General features: G+C 46.2%; 1 protein-coding gene across 15 annotated transcripts in view; it reads left to right on the top strand.

Moving 5' to 3' along the window:
- Positions 1-15058, top strand: part of ABTB3 (ankyrin repeat and BTB domain containing 3) — a 505725-nt gene that overhangs the window by 234696 nt on the left and 255971 nt on the right. The window lies entirely within an intron of this gene.

Genomic DNA, 15058 nt, shown 5'->3' with positions numbered 1-15058 from the left:
AAGGAGCCTGCCTGCAGGAGAGGAAAGAGGGATGACGTGTAGTTAGTTTGTTCTGTCCAGAGTGACTCTCAGCTGGAGGGACCGTGGTGGTGCTGTTGCTCCCATCAACCCATCTGCCACAGTGGCCAGAGCCACTGAACCCCAGCCCTACTCAGAAAGTCCCAGGAACCCACATACCACAGTCAGCTTCCTGGAGCCTCACTTGAGTCCTCTTTACCACCTTCTCCTGGTCCCAGTCTGCTCCTCCTGATACCCTAGATCAGCTTTGCTCTGATAGTATTATTTCCCTATTGGCTGCACGGTCAAGTTCGAGCTCCTGTTCCTGGTGTCCCCTAATCCTGCCTCAGTGGAACCTCTGTATCCTCCCAGTCTACTTGCATCTTCCTCTGAACACTTTCATTACTAATTCTAAGCTTCTACTCAAGCTATTCGTCCACCTGGAACGACTCCTTTCCTCACTCCTTTCAGCTGCACTTCCCCAAGCCAAGCCCTATATCCATCCTAGGGCTGCCCCAGAATGAGCATCTTTTCCTGTCTTTGAAATCCATTTTTGCTTACTGTCTGAAATACTTTAGCTATAGGTCCTTGTCCTTATGTTGTTGGAAATCTTTTGCTGTGGCTGTGACCTGCCTCTCCCACTAGCCCATAAGTTTTTAGAGGGAAGAGTGTTGATCTTCCAGTTCTTTTGTCCCTTTTCCTGCCCTGTACTCAGTAAAGCTATCACCTGATCAGCTCTTCCTGAATTGGAACACAAACCATGTATTCAGTGAGAGCATTCTGATTGCTAAAGGTGGCCCGAGGTGAAGGTGCCATCCTTGACCAATAAGAACACTTGATTTTAACTGGCCAATTTGATGTCAGATTGTATTTGCCTGTTAGTGTCAGAGACCAAACTAACAGTGACTTAAACAAGAGAGGGAGTTGATTTTCTCTCTCATAAGAGTCCAAGGCAGGGAGGCAGTCCAAGGTCCATTATCTTTCGGCTCTGCCATCCTTAGCATGTGGTTTGCATTCTAAAGATACCCTCATGGTCCCAAGATGACTGCTACAGCTTCAGTCATTGCTTCTACATCTTATGCAGGATGAAAAATGATGAAGGGTGGGAGAAAGGGTGCCTTCCAGTGGATTAGCCCTTCTTCTGAGGAGCTTCATCCATGCCTTACTCAATAATCCTGCTTTTATCTCATTGGCCAACAGTTAGCTCCCCAGCCACCACTTCTCCAATGGAGGCTAAGAAATTTAGTTCTTCAGCTGGACATATTTTTCCCACCACCATTACCCAACCAGAATTCTTTAGTAAGAAAGAAGGCAGGAAGGGATACTGATTGAGTTGGCAGGCATCAGTGCCTGTTGTAACTGGTCAATGACACTATGGTGTTCCAGGCTGAGGAGGTCTCTGTCAAGAAGGCAACAGATTTTTTTTTCCAGTCCGTGCTTTATGGTTTTCTGCCAGTGAATCCAAGGACTTCAAAGGTTGGGTTTCTCCAAAACTTCATCCTCAGACAAGTGTTTCTTGAATGTTTCACCCTGAGCCCCCAAAGTCACTGACTATAATTGGCCTCATGAAGAGATGATGGCTGACACGGTTGTCATGGGCAGCTGAGCCTTTAGCACTGAGGAGTGGTCCTGGGGTTTGGGATTACTTTTAAGATTTGCTGAAGCCGGGCCACACCTTCTGCATTAAATTCACTGTCCCCAGTACTTGCTAATGAGCATAATCTTGATTCCATACAACTTGGAGCTTCAACACAGATATAATTTACTATTTCTGTGGGTTTTAATTTAACAACCTGATTAATAAGAGTGAATTCTGATTTTTAAAAATGATTGATTTGCTTTTAAAATTGCTCTGATGGGTAAAGGGTCTCTAAAAGCAATTAGCATTGGACCAGAAAGCTCTCCACCTGGTGATTTTATGGTCAAACCTTGTTTATTTCCAAAGGAAGACAGTGATCTTCCAGACTGGTTACTCATCCAAGCTCACCAGAGAAGACTTCAGCTAGATACCACCCCTGCTTTTGTCATTGCTCACGACATTCTCTACCTAGAAGGAGAGTCCAATTTTAGCCACCTCTGTTTTCTGTTTGCAGGGCATTTAGTGTTTAGAGTTGAGAGTGAAGTGTCTTGTTTGTGGATTACCATGGATTGTCTCAAGGTAGAAAAGATGGACAAAATCAAGCATGATGGAGGCAAGAGATCCTTTATAAGCAAGCAGACACTTTGGTGGGCCTGAAAAATATATCTGTGAGGCCACTTGTAAAAGAAGTAGATGCTTCATTCCCTGGTTTTAGAGTTCTTTATGAAAGTAGAGTTTCATAGAATTTGTCTGGCAAAGGGAATTGGAGCAAGATTTGGTTTTGACCTTGGATAAAAAAGTGCTTGGTGTCTTCAGATTCTTTCAGATGCAAGTCACAAAACATCCAATGCAAACATCCATAAAGGGGAGATACTGGCTCATGTTAATGAGAGGTCCAGGGACAGGGCTGGTTCAAAGGCTGCCGGATTGAGGCTCCCACGTTCCTGGGCCTCTGCTGCCCTTGACACCTCTCAGCTATACCTGCCTCCCTGTGGGTTTATCTGCAGCTTATCTTCTTGTATATTAGCCAGATGGCTGTCACTACCCAGATCCACTTCCTCGTAGTATATCAGGAGAAGAGTACAACCTTTCCCTTCCCAGACATCCCCATAAACATCCCCTGGTGCTCATTGGTTCTGACTGAGTGTTGGTTGGGCCTGTTCCTGACCCAATCACTGTGGTGGTGGGGTCACTCATGCTGGAATGAAGTTTCCTCCAGAAGGAGGGTGGTCCCAGAGAGCTGGAGACCAAACAGTTCCAACATCCAGAAACTCCAGAAGATGGAATTGGGATCTAGAATGGCAAAGAGAGGAGGTTTTGTGGAGCCACTGGGTCTATAGCAAGAAAGCTATTCTTTCAGGCTGGAGCAGATAAATAGATTGGTGTCCTGTGCTCTGTCCTCACCAGCAATGTTCGTTCGTTCATTCATTCAGTTGTTTGTTCATTCACCCCACACACAATTCTGCTGGGTGCCTGCTCAGGCCAGACCCTGTGCTAGGTTCTGGGACTATGAAGATGAAACATTCATCTCCTGACTCCGAGAACTCAGAGCCAAGCAGAGGAGACAGACACGGCATGTGAGCAAGTGTGACAGAAGGCTTGAATGTGGGGATGAGGACCAGGGAAAGGGCAGGTGGAAGGGAGATGAAGGAAGTTCTGTATTAGACCAATTAGGCTTTGAGGAGGGAAGCAAAAGGGCAGGGGTGTATTATCCCCCAAATTGGAACTGATTTTGGGCAAGTGTTGGGGGCAGGCCTTGGTGGGTGGGCAAAGCGCAGAGGGAGCTAAGCAGGAACAGCGGGTAGAAGAAAATGAAGGGTGAGCTGGGGAGACCACCAGTGAGTGGGGAGATAGTCACCACCTGCTGGTCTGCACTGTCTGTTCAACTGAAACAGCTCCTTCTGCTGAACACTTATTACCTACTAAGTGTTTCACAAAACAGTATCTCACGCAGTCTTCACAGTAGTCCCATGAGGTATGAGCTGTCCTTGGCCACGCAGACCCAGGGAGGTCATGTGGCTTGTCTCAGCAACCATTGTCTGGAAGCAGGAGAATTGGGACTCACACCCGGTCCTGCTGAGATGGGGTTGTGCCTGCTCCCACCCCTGCCCTGCACCCTGGAACAGTCTGATTGAAAAAGGCCACTGCTCCTGAGCACGGATTTGACCAGGCCCTGGCCTAGGGGCCCTGAGATCCCTTCTGGTGCTGAGTTTATGATTTGGAGGAAGATGGAAGGTCCGGATTTGGATGGGGCTAAACTGAGACGACGTTGTAGCAGCACGACAGGTGAGGAAAGTTAAGAGACTTTGTTGAGGGAGGCACCCTGGTCCAGAGAATGGCCTCTGTGATGGTCCAATGAAGGCATCCTATGGCCAGATTTCTCAGCTACAGGAGATATCCCATGACAAGAGATCCTTCTAACTGAGGCTGCTCCTAAATTTTAGCCAATAAAAAGCAAATGCAGTTTTACTGGAAACAGAGACCCTTACTTGCCTGGGAGTAAATAGCCAAGGCCATAGGAACACATCTCCATCCTGGTCTTGCAGAGAATGAAGAAATTTGTCGGGGCTTCCTAGTACCAGACACAAAAATGGGGTATTTTTATGCGATGTTTTTATAGTGACTGTCATAACCGGCAATATTCCTAAAACTTACTAGGGGTAATCATGGTTTTATTTCATCCCTATAAAAGTCTTTTGTTTAGAGCAGCCTATAATATTCTGTAAATCTCCATATAAATGCTACCCATTCATTTTTCACATGGGCCAGGTAGTAGCTTCAGCTGATCTCTGAGGACAGTTTGGCTTTATTTATTGAAGTAGTCCTCCTAACTTGGGGAAAATTTAATTCAATCTGAGCTAGTTCAACTCAGCCAGATTTTATTGAGCTGACTATGAGCCTCACACTGTTCTAGGCCAGGAGATGTAAAGTTAAGTAGGATAGAATTCCCGCCTTCTGGGATGTTTCAATTAACTATTGCAGTGTAATGAACTACCGCAAATCTTATGGCTTAAAGCAACCATTTTACTTTGCTCTTAATTTTGTGCATTACGAAGCTGGGAAGGGCTCAGCTGGGCAGTTCATATCTGATGCACATCTCTGGGGTGGCTTGGGTTGGAGGACCCACACTGGAAACGGCTTCCTTACACATTTGGTGCCTTGATGCTTTTCCACCCATCTCTCTTTACATAGCATCTCATCTTCCAGGGCCTCTCCACCTGGCTTGAGTTTCCTACAGCATGAAGGTCTCAGGGTCATTGCCCTTCTTCTATGATGCCTGGCTTCCAAGAGCCAGAAGGTGGAAGCTTCCGGATCAATTCATGACTCTGTCCAAAATTGGCAGTGTCACTTTCGCTATGGGCTTAAGCAGTCCCAAGGCACAAAGTGCCATTCATTTTCCAGGGAGTAGGAGGAATTCCACCTCCTGACAGAGGAGTGGTAAGCTCCTACTGCAGAAGAGTGTGTATGCTGGGAGACATTGTTGCATCCATCTTTGGTCAAGTACAGTCTATGCCATTTAGTCAATTATAATGTCGGCTAATACCCACAGCCATGAAAGTACCAGCAAGTTGAAAGAGGAGCTCAGAGGTGGATGGAGTACCAGGCACTTTAATGGGGTGGGAGTGGGGACAGGGTAGAGAAGCCTTTCAGGAGAAAGAGGAAGCTGAACTGTGTTTTGAAAGATGACTTGTTTTATGCATTTCAGGGAGAAGAAACAGTCTATGTGAAGATGTGATGGCGAGGTCCTCATGAAGGGTTTACCCGGAAACTCCCCCAACACTTCATTGCTTGTATTTAATTTAGTTAATGTTTTATGTATGTGTGTGTGTATTTACATATGTATATATATAAATAGTTCTATATTATACAATATATAACATTATATATTAGTTATTATATCAATTAATATATTAATAGATAAATAGAAATACATACACACATATATGAATATATACCATACATGTGTGTATATATATATATTTATATATATACATATGTATATATTTTTTTAAACAGAGACCTCATTCAGTCTTTCATTCAGCAAACATGCCCTGAGCACCTGATGTATGCCAGACAGTGTTCTAGATGCTGAGGATGTCGTGTTGAAGAAAACAAAGGTGGTGAACAAGAGGCCTGTTCTTGGAGCTTATGTTTTATGCTGGAGACCAGCAGTCAACAAAAGGACATTACAATACATGAAGTGATTTCAGGTAGTGCTGAGATAAGGTAGAGACCTTATCTGTTTTAGACAGGGCAGCTGGAAAGCCTGTCTCAGGAGGTGACACGTAAATAGAAGTAGGGGTAGGGGGTGATCTTGGACAGAGAGTTCCAGGCAGAGGGAACGGCAGGGCATGTGTGTGTGAACTGCTTCAGCACATATTGTCCACCTTGCACCATGGTTCTCTCCGTAAACCTGCTTTGTTGCACTGTGGGCTCTCTGAGGTGACCGGCAAGAGCAAGGGCTGGACTCCTGTCCAGTGCTCTGCTGCTCTGAGCCATGGAGCAGGGCAGCTGCAGGTGGAGAATGGTCAGCTTTCAGGCCTGGAGCTCCAGGGCGAGGGCTTCCCAGGGAGGTAAGCAGTCTGTTCTGTCCAGACACCTTCCCCGCCTGCTGTTCCTGGCACTGGGAGATTTGTTTTCACTTAGGGAGAACCTGGCCTCATCCACAGCATGGTGCTGTTCTCGAGAAGCTGGCCCTTTCCCAAGAGAAGGAATGTGGGGCAGCATCATCACAGTGAGCAATCTCGCTAATAAGGAAATGTGGCTGCGATTCCAAAGAGGGAAGATGACTCAGAGTAAGGCACATAACAGCTTCCCTGGTTACTCATCTTCTGTGGGCGTGCATGCATTCATTCATTCCTTCATTCATTCATTCTCGAAACATGTACTGAGCATGTAGATGGAAAGGTAGAATTCAGATTCAGCTTTACCACCTACTAGCTGTGTAATCTCAGCAGGTTAGTTAGCCTCCCTGAGCCTTTGTTTCTTTAACTATAGAATGGCTATAATACCTCTTTTTGAAGCAAATAGAAAGGACAGGATGCCAGTGAAATTTGAACATCAGATAAAACAAGGGCTATTTTTTAGTATAAGTTATGTCCTGAATATTGCATGCTTGTCTGACATTAAGTTTTAACTCTGCATCCAGTATTTTCACTGCAACCCTATGTGGGGATAAAGATGAAGGGAAAAAGGCCTGATTTGGAGGAGCACATGGTAGTGGAAGGACAGGTGTGAAGAGTGTCATTGTGATGCTGGGCTATGTAACTCATGTCAGAGGTATAGACAGAGTGCTGTGGACACAGACATCCCTCTCTGGGCTCTGAAGACTTCTAGACTCACCCTTGCCGATTGCTGGCTTGCTTGTTGAAGCCCCCAGTGACCGTGGGACTGACGCCAAAAGAGCACAAAGTGTGTGCACAGTAGGTGAGACGGACTGTCGAAATTTTTCTGTCGAGTAATTGGGAAGATGAACTCTGTTTTCATCCCTCTCAAAGCAAAGGGCGATCTTTAATGACCAGGAAACAGATGATCCATTACCTCAATTATTTTTATAGGTATTTAAAAATAAAATGGAATTAATTCAGGGGGAAAATCATATTGTTACTCAACTTTGTGGAATGTGTATCTTTCAGATAAAATGCTAATAATTCATTATTCTGCTTTCCTGGAGATCCAGAGATAAATTTGCCATGTGCCACCCAGAGATCTAATAGGAGACACACAATTGAAGGCTTTAGCTCCAAACTTCTATTTACCCAAAGCCTCTCTTTGGGTAAAGCTGCAAGCATCAAAATACTAGGAGAACAGTTTGGGAATATTCTGTAAAAAGTGATATCTGCCAGACACATTCTTGTCTTCCGTTGCAAATGCATGACCTGGTATTGAACATGGTCTAATCAGCATTACTGAAGGCTTCCTCTTCTTTCCCAGATGTGGCAGGGGATAGTTTAGGCTGAGGAGGTTGTTTGAAGACCCCCAAAAGCCTCAAGGCAATTCTGGAGTCCCCCCAGTTGCTTGCAGCCACCTCTAGAAATTGAACTCCCTGTGAGGTTTGAATTTTCTATTTCACCACAGTGAGGGATGGGAGGGAGTCAAAGGTAGGCTTTGTGCTGATGGGATTGGCAAAGGGGAAAAAGCAGGGGAGTCAGGGGAGGAGGTGGGGTGCATCACAGGGTTATAAAAAGCGTTGTTCAATTACAACACACAATTAGATTCACAGCTAATTTTAATTGATTAGTAAGTGCCAGGCACTGTGCTAAGTACTTTTCATATGGCATCTCTTTGGTCCCCAACCATACCTTATGCAATAGGTGCCTAGGTTCCACTTTACAGATTGGAGGCCAAGTGTTTGATCAAATTAGCTGCCCAAGGAAACATGCAAGGCTAATAAGTGGCCCCTGGCTTTCTGGTTGCAAAGCCCTTGCGCTTAACCACTGTGTTCTACTGCATTTTGCCACCAGACTTTCTCTAAAGTATCCCATTTGATTCAGGTACTTCTGCTCTGTCTGCTGTAGTGAGTGGAGGATTGGCCTGGCTTCGAGTGCCCCCTCCCAATGGACCTCACACTCATTACCTGTGGAAAGTTGTGGGGCCTTCCCTAAGGGATCAGCCTCCTTCTCACTAAAATGATGGGTCAGGCTAAGTGAGTAGGAGTCTTCTGATCTGAAATTCTGTGTGTCCTACCAATGATAAGCCATTTTGTTTCATTCACTTACCTCTTCATTAGTTGATTAATTAATTCACTCAATAAATATCTCTCTTATGCCAAGTATGTGCCCCAGATATAATGGTGAGTAAGCAGCTGGTTCCCACCCTTGCAGAGCATGGGGTCTAGGGGAGAGACAGCCGAGTAAACAGGCTATAGTGGTTCAGGGTGAAAAGGGCTGTTTGGAGGGAGGTGCCGGGTGCTGTAGGGTCACCCGTATAGGACTTGGTGGGGTCAGATGAGGCTCTGGTGGAGGGAAGGACATCTAAGGTAGAAGCTGAAGGATGTGCAGGAGTTGGCCGGGCTAGAGGAACACTTTGTTCAAAGGGAGGGCACATGTGGTGCACTTGAGAGCTGTGCTGACTCTCTGGTTGGATGATGGAGTGCACTGGGTTGAGGGTGGGAGGGGAACAGACTGGAGGGGGAAGAGGGTACAGAAATAGATGAGGGCCACATTGTGCAGGACCTCAGGGCACCTGGGAGGAGTTTGGTGTTTGTTCTCAGAGCAGTAGACAGACACTGAAGGTCAGGGCCGTCCTGGGTGGTTTCCCAGGTTGGGCCCTGCACAAGGGTGTCAGCTTAGGGGAGCCCTCTGCTCACCAGGCCATGAGCCCCAGTGCAGGGCTTGTGTCTGCCTGTAAGAGGACACCTTTTTCTTAATCTTACCAAGGAGCATTAAAGGCCGGTACATCCCTCGATATCAGGAGAATGATGTGATCAGATTTGTGTTTTTGAGCCTTTTCTCTGGTTACAGGATTTGCTGGATGAAGGATCAGGGAGGAGGGAGGTGGAGAATGGTTGGGGGCGGTGGGGGGGGGAGGCAGTAAAGAGATGGTGGCAGCCTGGGGAGGCAGTAAGGATGGAGACAAGTGAATGGGTTTGAGATACAGAGGAAGTCGTGGCCTGTGTAACCACCTTGTTCTCACTGCCTCCTGTAACTTAGTGAGGCAAGGACTTTCTTTCAGGAGCAGAAATACTAAATCATGGAGAAGCAGAGCTTACAGGATAAGTGCTTTGCCCCCAGGCTCCTGAGAGAGCCAGCGTTCGGTGTTGTCCCCTGCTCTCCAGCTCACACTCAGGTATTTGATCCAACTACAGGGGGCCCATCATTTGAAGACCACATGGTCTAGCGGTCAGACTCAAGGCCAAGAGCCCAGAGACCCAGATATGAAATTCCCCTTAGGCTGCTCTTCTGTGTTTCCTAACGGCATTCTCCCTGCCTCTCTTTATACCCAGACGTTTGTGGAGTGCCTGCTAAGTGCCTGGCTCTGTGCCCAGCATGGTGGGGGAGACAAAGCCCCAAGGCACGGTCTCAGCCCTCGAGGACTTACCAGTTGGGCAGTAATGAGCCGGCGGTCAACCAATAAAGACTACTGAGAGGTGCTCAAGGAATGTTCCAGATAATTAGTGTGGAGGGAGGCAGAGCACAGTGGGTATTGACGTGGGATCTGGAGTCAGACAGAACTGGGTTGAACATCTGGCTTTGAAAACATTTCCTAGTTGTGATCCAAGGTCAGTCTCATAACCTCCCTGAGCCTGAGTTTGCCCACCTGTAAAATGGGGATAGTAATACTCAAGTGGATTAAGGATTAAATAATTCAAGGCATATAAAGTACTTAGCAGAGTGTCTACTAGAGGGTAACCATTTATAACATTGATTAGATTAGGCTTTTTTTTTTGCGTCTTTGGTGTACAGTTCTGAGTTTTGACAAATGCATAGTCATGTAACCAGTCTTGCACAAACAAGATACAGACTATTCTGCTGCCTCTCCGCCAAATTGCCTTGTCTTATTCCTTTGTAGTAAACCCTCCCCATACTCTTTGTTTCCTTGTGGTAATTTATTGTCTCTTAGTTTTTGCAACAGCTTTCTTAAGATGTAATTCAAACACCGTACAATTCACCTATTTAAAATGTACAATTCCATGGTTTTGAATATCTTCACACAGTTGTATAACTGTCACCACAATTTTAGGACACTTTCATCACCCCCACAAGAAACCCTGTACCCTTTAGCAGTCACAGTCCGTTCCTGCTAACTATCCCCTCCTCCCTTGTCCCAGCCTTTGACATTCACTGATCTACTTCTATGTATTTGCCTCATCTGCACATTTCATATAAATGGAATCATACACTATCTGGTTTTCTAGCACTGACTTCTTCACTGAGCAGAATATTGTCAAGGTTCATTCATATGGTAGAATGTGTCAGTGCTTGATTCCTTTTTACCACTGAATAATACTCCATTTTATATGGACGTACTACATTTTGCTTATTGATTTGTCAGTTGATGGACATTTGGGTTGTTTCTGCTTTTTGGCTGTTATCAACACTGGTGTACAAATCTTTACATAGGCTTATGTTTTCACATGGACTTGCTGGGCTATCGGGTAACTATGTGTTACCTTTTTGAAGAACTGCCCTGTCCCTCAAAAGGAACTCTGAGGACTATTTTCCACAGCAACTGTTCCATTTTACAATTCCACCAGCGCTGTCTGAGGGCTCCAATCTCTGCACATCCTTGCCAACACTTGTTATTGTCTTCATTTTTGATTCTAGCCATCCAAGTGGGTGCGAAGTGGTGTCTCAATGTCTAGCTGCCCCATACGTACCCTTAACCCCTGGCAACTACTGATTTACTCTCTGGCTGCCGTTTTGCCTTTTCCAGAAGGTGATATCTCTAATCATACATGATGTTGCCTCTTGACTCTCCTTCTTCCCTCCAGCATAAGGCACTGGAGACTCAGCCATGTGGTTGTGCAGCTTTTTGTTGCTGAGTTGCATTCCCTTGCATGCACGGATGGACCACCCTAGAGGCCCCTGCTCATATGCACAGTAAAGTTAAATGAATCCCTTGCCCAGTGAATCAAAGACTAAGCCTCACATCTTTTTAGGGCTTTTTATAGTTTGGGAGGCCTTTTCTGAGCCTCCCAGTGTTGCAGGACACCCAGCCTCTCCCTCTTGTAGGTCCCTCTGAGTGCAGAGCTGAGCCTGACATCAGTGAGCTGGATCCTCCCGAAAGCGGAGACCCACTGGGATTAGAATTTTTCTGTCGTGGCTCTGACATGCCGTTCGTGGCAGTAGGTCTCTGTGTGCGGGCCACAGTCCAGTGAGACAGATGGAGCCCGGGCCACCGGGACAGCTGCTGCTGGGGAGCCGGGGCCTCTGCTGCCCGGCTGTCTCCTTTCTCAGCGGGAAGCCCCAGAAGCTCCTCAGGCTGATAAATAAAGCTGTTTTCTCATTCCTTTATCTGTTTTCATGACTGGCTTGCAACTTTTAGGTATTTGCTACTTCCCTCCCTCCCACTCCCGAGTGTAGCAGTTTTCCAACTCACCATTACAGGCATGGGAGGAATATGATGTAATAATAATAAACAAGTAATGAATTTGCACCTACGAGAATCTACATCAGAATCCATGAGGTAGGCATAATCACTTTATGCAGGAAGAAATCAAGGTCCCAGGCGGATAAATAACTCCTTCAAAGTCACCCCACTGGTCAGCAGCAGGCCTGGGGTTTGAACCTGCCATCTGTGCTTTCATCAGCTCCCAGAGATCTCAAACCTCAGTCATTTGCAAACCACCTTCATGAGTTCCTTCTACCACCTGCACTTTCGTTATCTAACATTTTTATTACAATCAACTTCACATTAACAGTTTTTGTTCATCATCAGAAACACATCCAGCATGCGAATTCATGTGACACAGAGGGTTTGATGTGTTAGGTATATATTTTGTGTGTCATATATGAAAATAAACTCATAACAGAATAAAAATGTTCATCCATATATCACCTAAAATCAGCTCACATCTACCAGCGCTATGTGGACCACACTTTGGGGAAGGAAATGTATGATATGTGGTGATTTGCTCCCTGGTTTGTCTTTCCCCTCAATGGGGAATGACAAGCAGGTTGTGCCTGTGATTTATCCATCTCGGTGTCCTCAGCATCATGCACTGTAGTAAACCCATTATTGGCACTTGCTCTGTGATTGATGGTAAATGATAGAATGAATGGAGTGAGAAAGAGAGTGAGTGGCATTTCCCCTTCCGTATGGAGAAGAACGGAAGGAAACCTCCTTACCTGACCGTTGATGACATGGGGAGGCTGGCAGGGAGCTGGGGCCTTATCACTAGGGGGACAAGAGTGCTTAGAAGCTCTGATTGCTGTGGGCACCACAGAAATGTTGCGAGTCTGACATTCTCTGTGTGAAGCCCTTCCAGCCTTCTCAAGCTCTTGGTTTGTGGGATTGTGGACACTGTCATCTAACTACAGTCCATCCAGCCACTTTGATCTCTGGATGTGGAAGAATCAGCCTGCATCTGACAGTTTCTCTCAACAAATGAGCTCCCACCCTGTGTGCCATTTCCTCCTCTGGCTCTCTTCACAAAGTCCGACAGCACTCCAGGCAAATTCTGCACCATCTCTTCTAGAGGAAAATGCAGCAGCAACCATCTCAGGAGCCATTGAGACCACAGAGCCTTATTCAATATTAGGATGAATTCGAAGATCTGTCAGTGAACCCATTAGCCAGAATTTACTGAGGACCTACTATGTGCTGAGCGCTGGGCTGAGTGCCTTTGAATTCTCTCCTACTTTAGAATCAGACAATCTTGGCATAGACATTGAAGCCAGAACTTGATTTTTGAGTTTAAAAGGAAAAACTCAGCTCAACAAATATTTGTTGAAGCCCAACTGTATGGGGGTGGGGGAAGCGGAGAGGGCTGAACTCAGTCTTGAGGATACAAAGATAGTTAAGTTCTTGCCCTGAGGAATCTTGTTGAATTATGGTTGGGAAGTTGCATGTGCACTGGGCAGTGTCTTGAAATGTCTCGGTACTTGTCCCTGGAGATAGCCAGCATATCACGGGCACGTTCAGCAGGCAAATATCAATCATGAATCCGATCAATACTTGTGAGGTATCTGCTGCAAGGATGGCAAGTGTATGGTACACGCGTGCTCCTGCTCTCACGAGCTGCTCCCCGCTGGGTGTCCCGGAGGTGGCCTCTGCATCCTTCAGTGCCCCAGGCATTCAGAGTTGGTCTTTGAAGTGAAATCTGCAGCTCTTTCTCTTTCTGCATACTTGAAAGGCATTGGGGCTAAAATATCCTCTTTTATGAAATGATGGTGCTCAGAGCACGCGGCACTGCATAGGCTGTGCATCATCCAACTCCTAGGGTACCATTCACTCAGGTATCATGTGCTTAGCGGACTCTGGTCCATCCAGTGTGGCCCAGAAGGAGTAGGAGATGGTATTGATGTTTCTGAGCTTTTAAAGCACTTACTCAGCAAAATAACAAAGTACGCACCCATATTGTTGATCTATAGCTATTACAAGAATACTCCTTGTCTGTGAAATTCCTTCCTTCCTTTGCTTCCTTCCTCCCTTCCCACTCTTTTTCCCTCCTTCCCTCTTTCCCCCTCTCCCCCTCCCTCTCTCCCTCTGTCCTTCTCTCTCTTCCTTCCACAAATACTAGATTACCTACCCAGATGCTATTCTGGGATAAATGGTAAACTAAACAGACAACCCCTTTGCCCTTATGGAGCCCACATTCTGCTGGAGGAGACAGAAATAAATAAAATCAATGATATAAAATATATAGTATATTGTGCCAGGATAAGTGCCACAGAGAAAAGTAAAGCAGGGAATGGGGATAGCAAATGTTGGGAAATTGTGATTTTGGATAGGGTGATAGGGTAGAGACTGAAGAAGCTAGTGATCTTTTAGTAAAGACCTTCAAAGTGGTTAGGGAATGAGCTATACAGATAACTGAGGAAGGGGCTTCTAGGCAGCAGGGACAGCACATGCAAAGGCCCTGAGATAGGCACATGTCTGGTGTGTTTGAAGACTAATGAGGAGGCTGGCTGGAGTGGGTTCAAGGGGAAAGTGTAGGAGATAAGTTCAGGCAGGTAATGAGGGTTGAGGGCCAGGCCTTGTGAGGGTTTGGGAATCTATTCAAAATAATGGTTCTCAAAGTGTAGTCTCTGAACCACCCCTGTTCCACTGGGGGTTGGGGCCACAATCTTTGTTGAAACAAGCCCTCCTGGGGGATTCTGATGCTCACTGAAATATGAGAGCCACTGATACCAAACACCTAGGCCTCTCCAGACCAACAGGATCTGCTATTATTCCCTCTGGTGTGTAGTATACAACAGATGGGGTAATCATCATTGACCTGATCTCTTAACCTCAAGAAATGCCATCATCTTAGTGTCTGGAAGTTGACAGTCAGACTAATAAAAAAAAGTTAGATCCTGTGCCTATGCTCAAACCGGGGTCAGGTGACTGCAAGGGACAAGAGATGGGAGGCAGGGCTGCATGGGCCAGTGCCTCAGAGATGGGATCATTGGCTGTCAGGGTGAAGAGGCCCTGAGGACATCCAGTCTTGTCCCCAAATTTGTCAGAGAAGACTGAGGAAAGAAAGGGGAAATGACTGCTAATTAGATACATGTGGGATTTCCATGGGTTATCTGGACTTCTAGGTACCTGCTCCCTTTCAAATTGTGCCAGTAGGCCTAGAGCTTCCTGCTTCTGGGTAGATGTAGGGGTGTTGGCAGTGTAGGTAGGTGCAGGGGGCATGAGTGGTGTAGTTATGCGTAGGAGACATCAGTGATGTAGGCAGATGTAGGTGGACATTGGTGGGATAGGTAGGTATAGGGGATGGTGTGTCGGTATGTGTGGGGGATATTGGTGGTGTAGGAGTGTATCAGAAAGAGGTGGGAGTTGGTTGGAGGAGGATGAGGAGAAGAAACACCTCATCAGGGGCTTTGAGGG

Source organism: Camelus bactrianus, chromosome 12 (genome assembly GCF_048773025.1).
Source record: "Camelus bactrianus isolate YW-2024 breed Bactrian camel chromosome 12, ASM4877302v1, whole genome shotgun sequence".
NCBI lineage: Eukaryota > Metazoa > Chordata > Mammalia > Artiodactyla > Camelidae > Camelus > Camelus bactrianus.
This window is presented reverse-complemented; position numbering and strand designations above follow the sequence as displayed.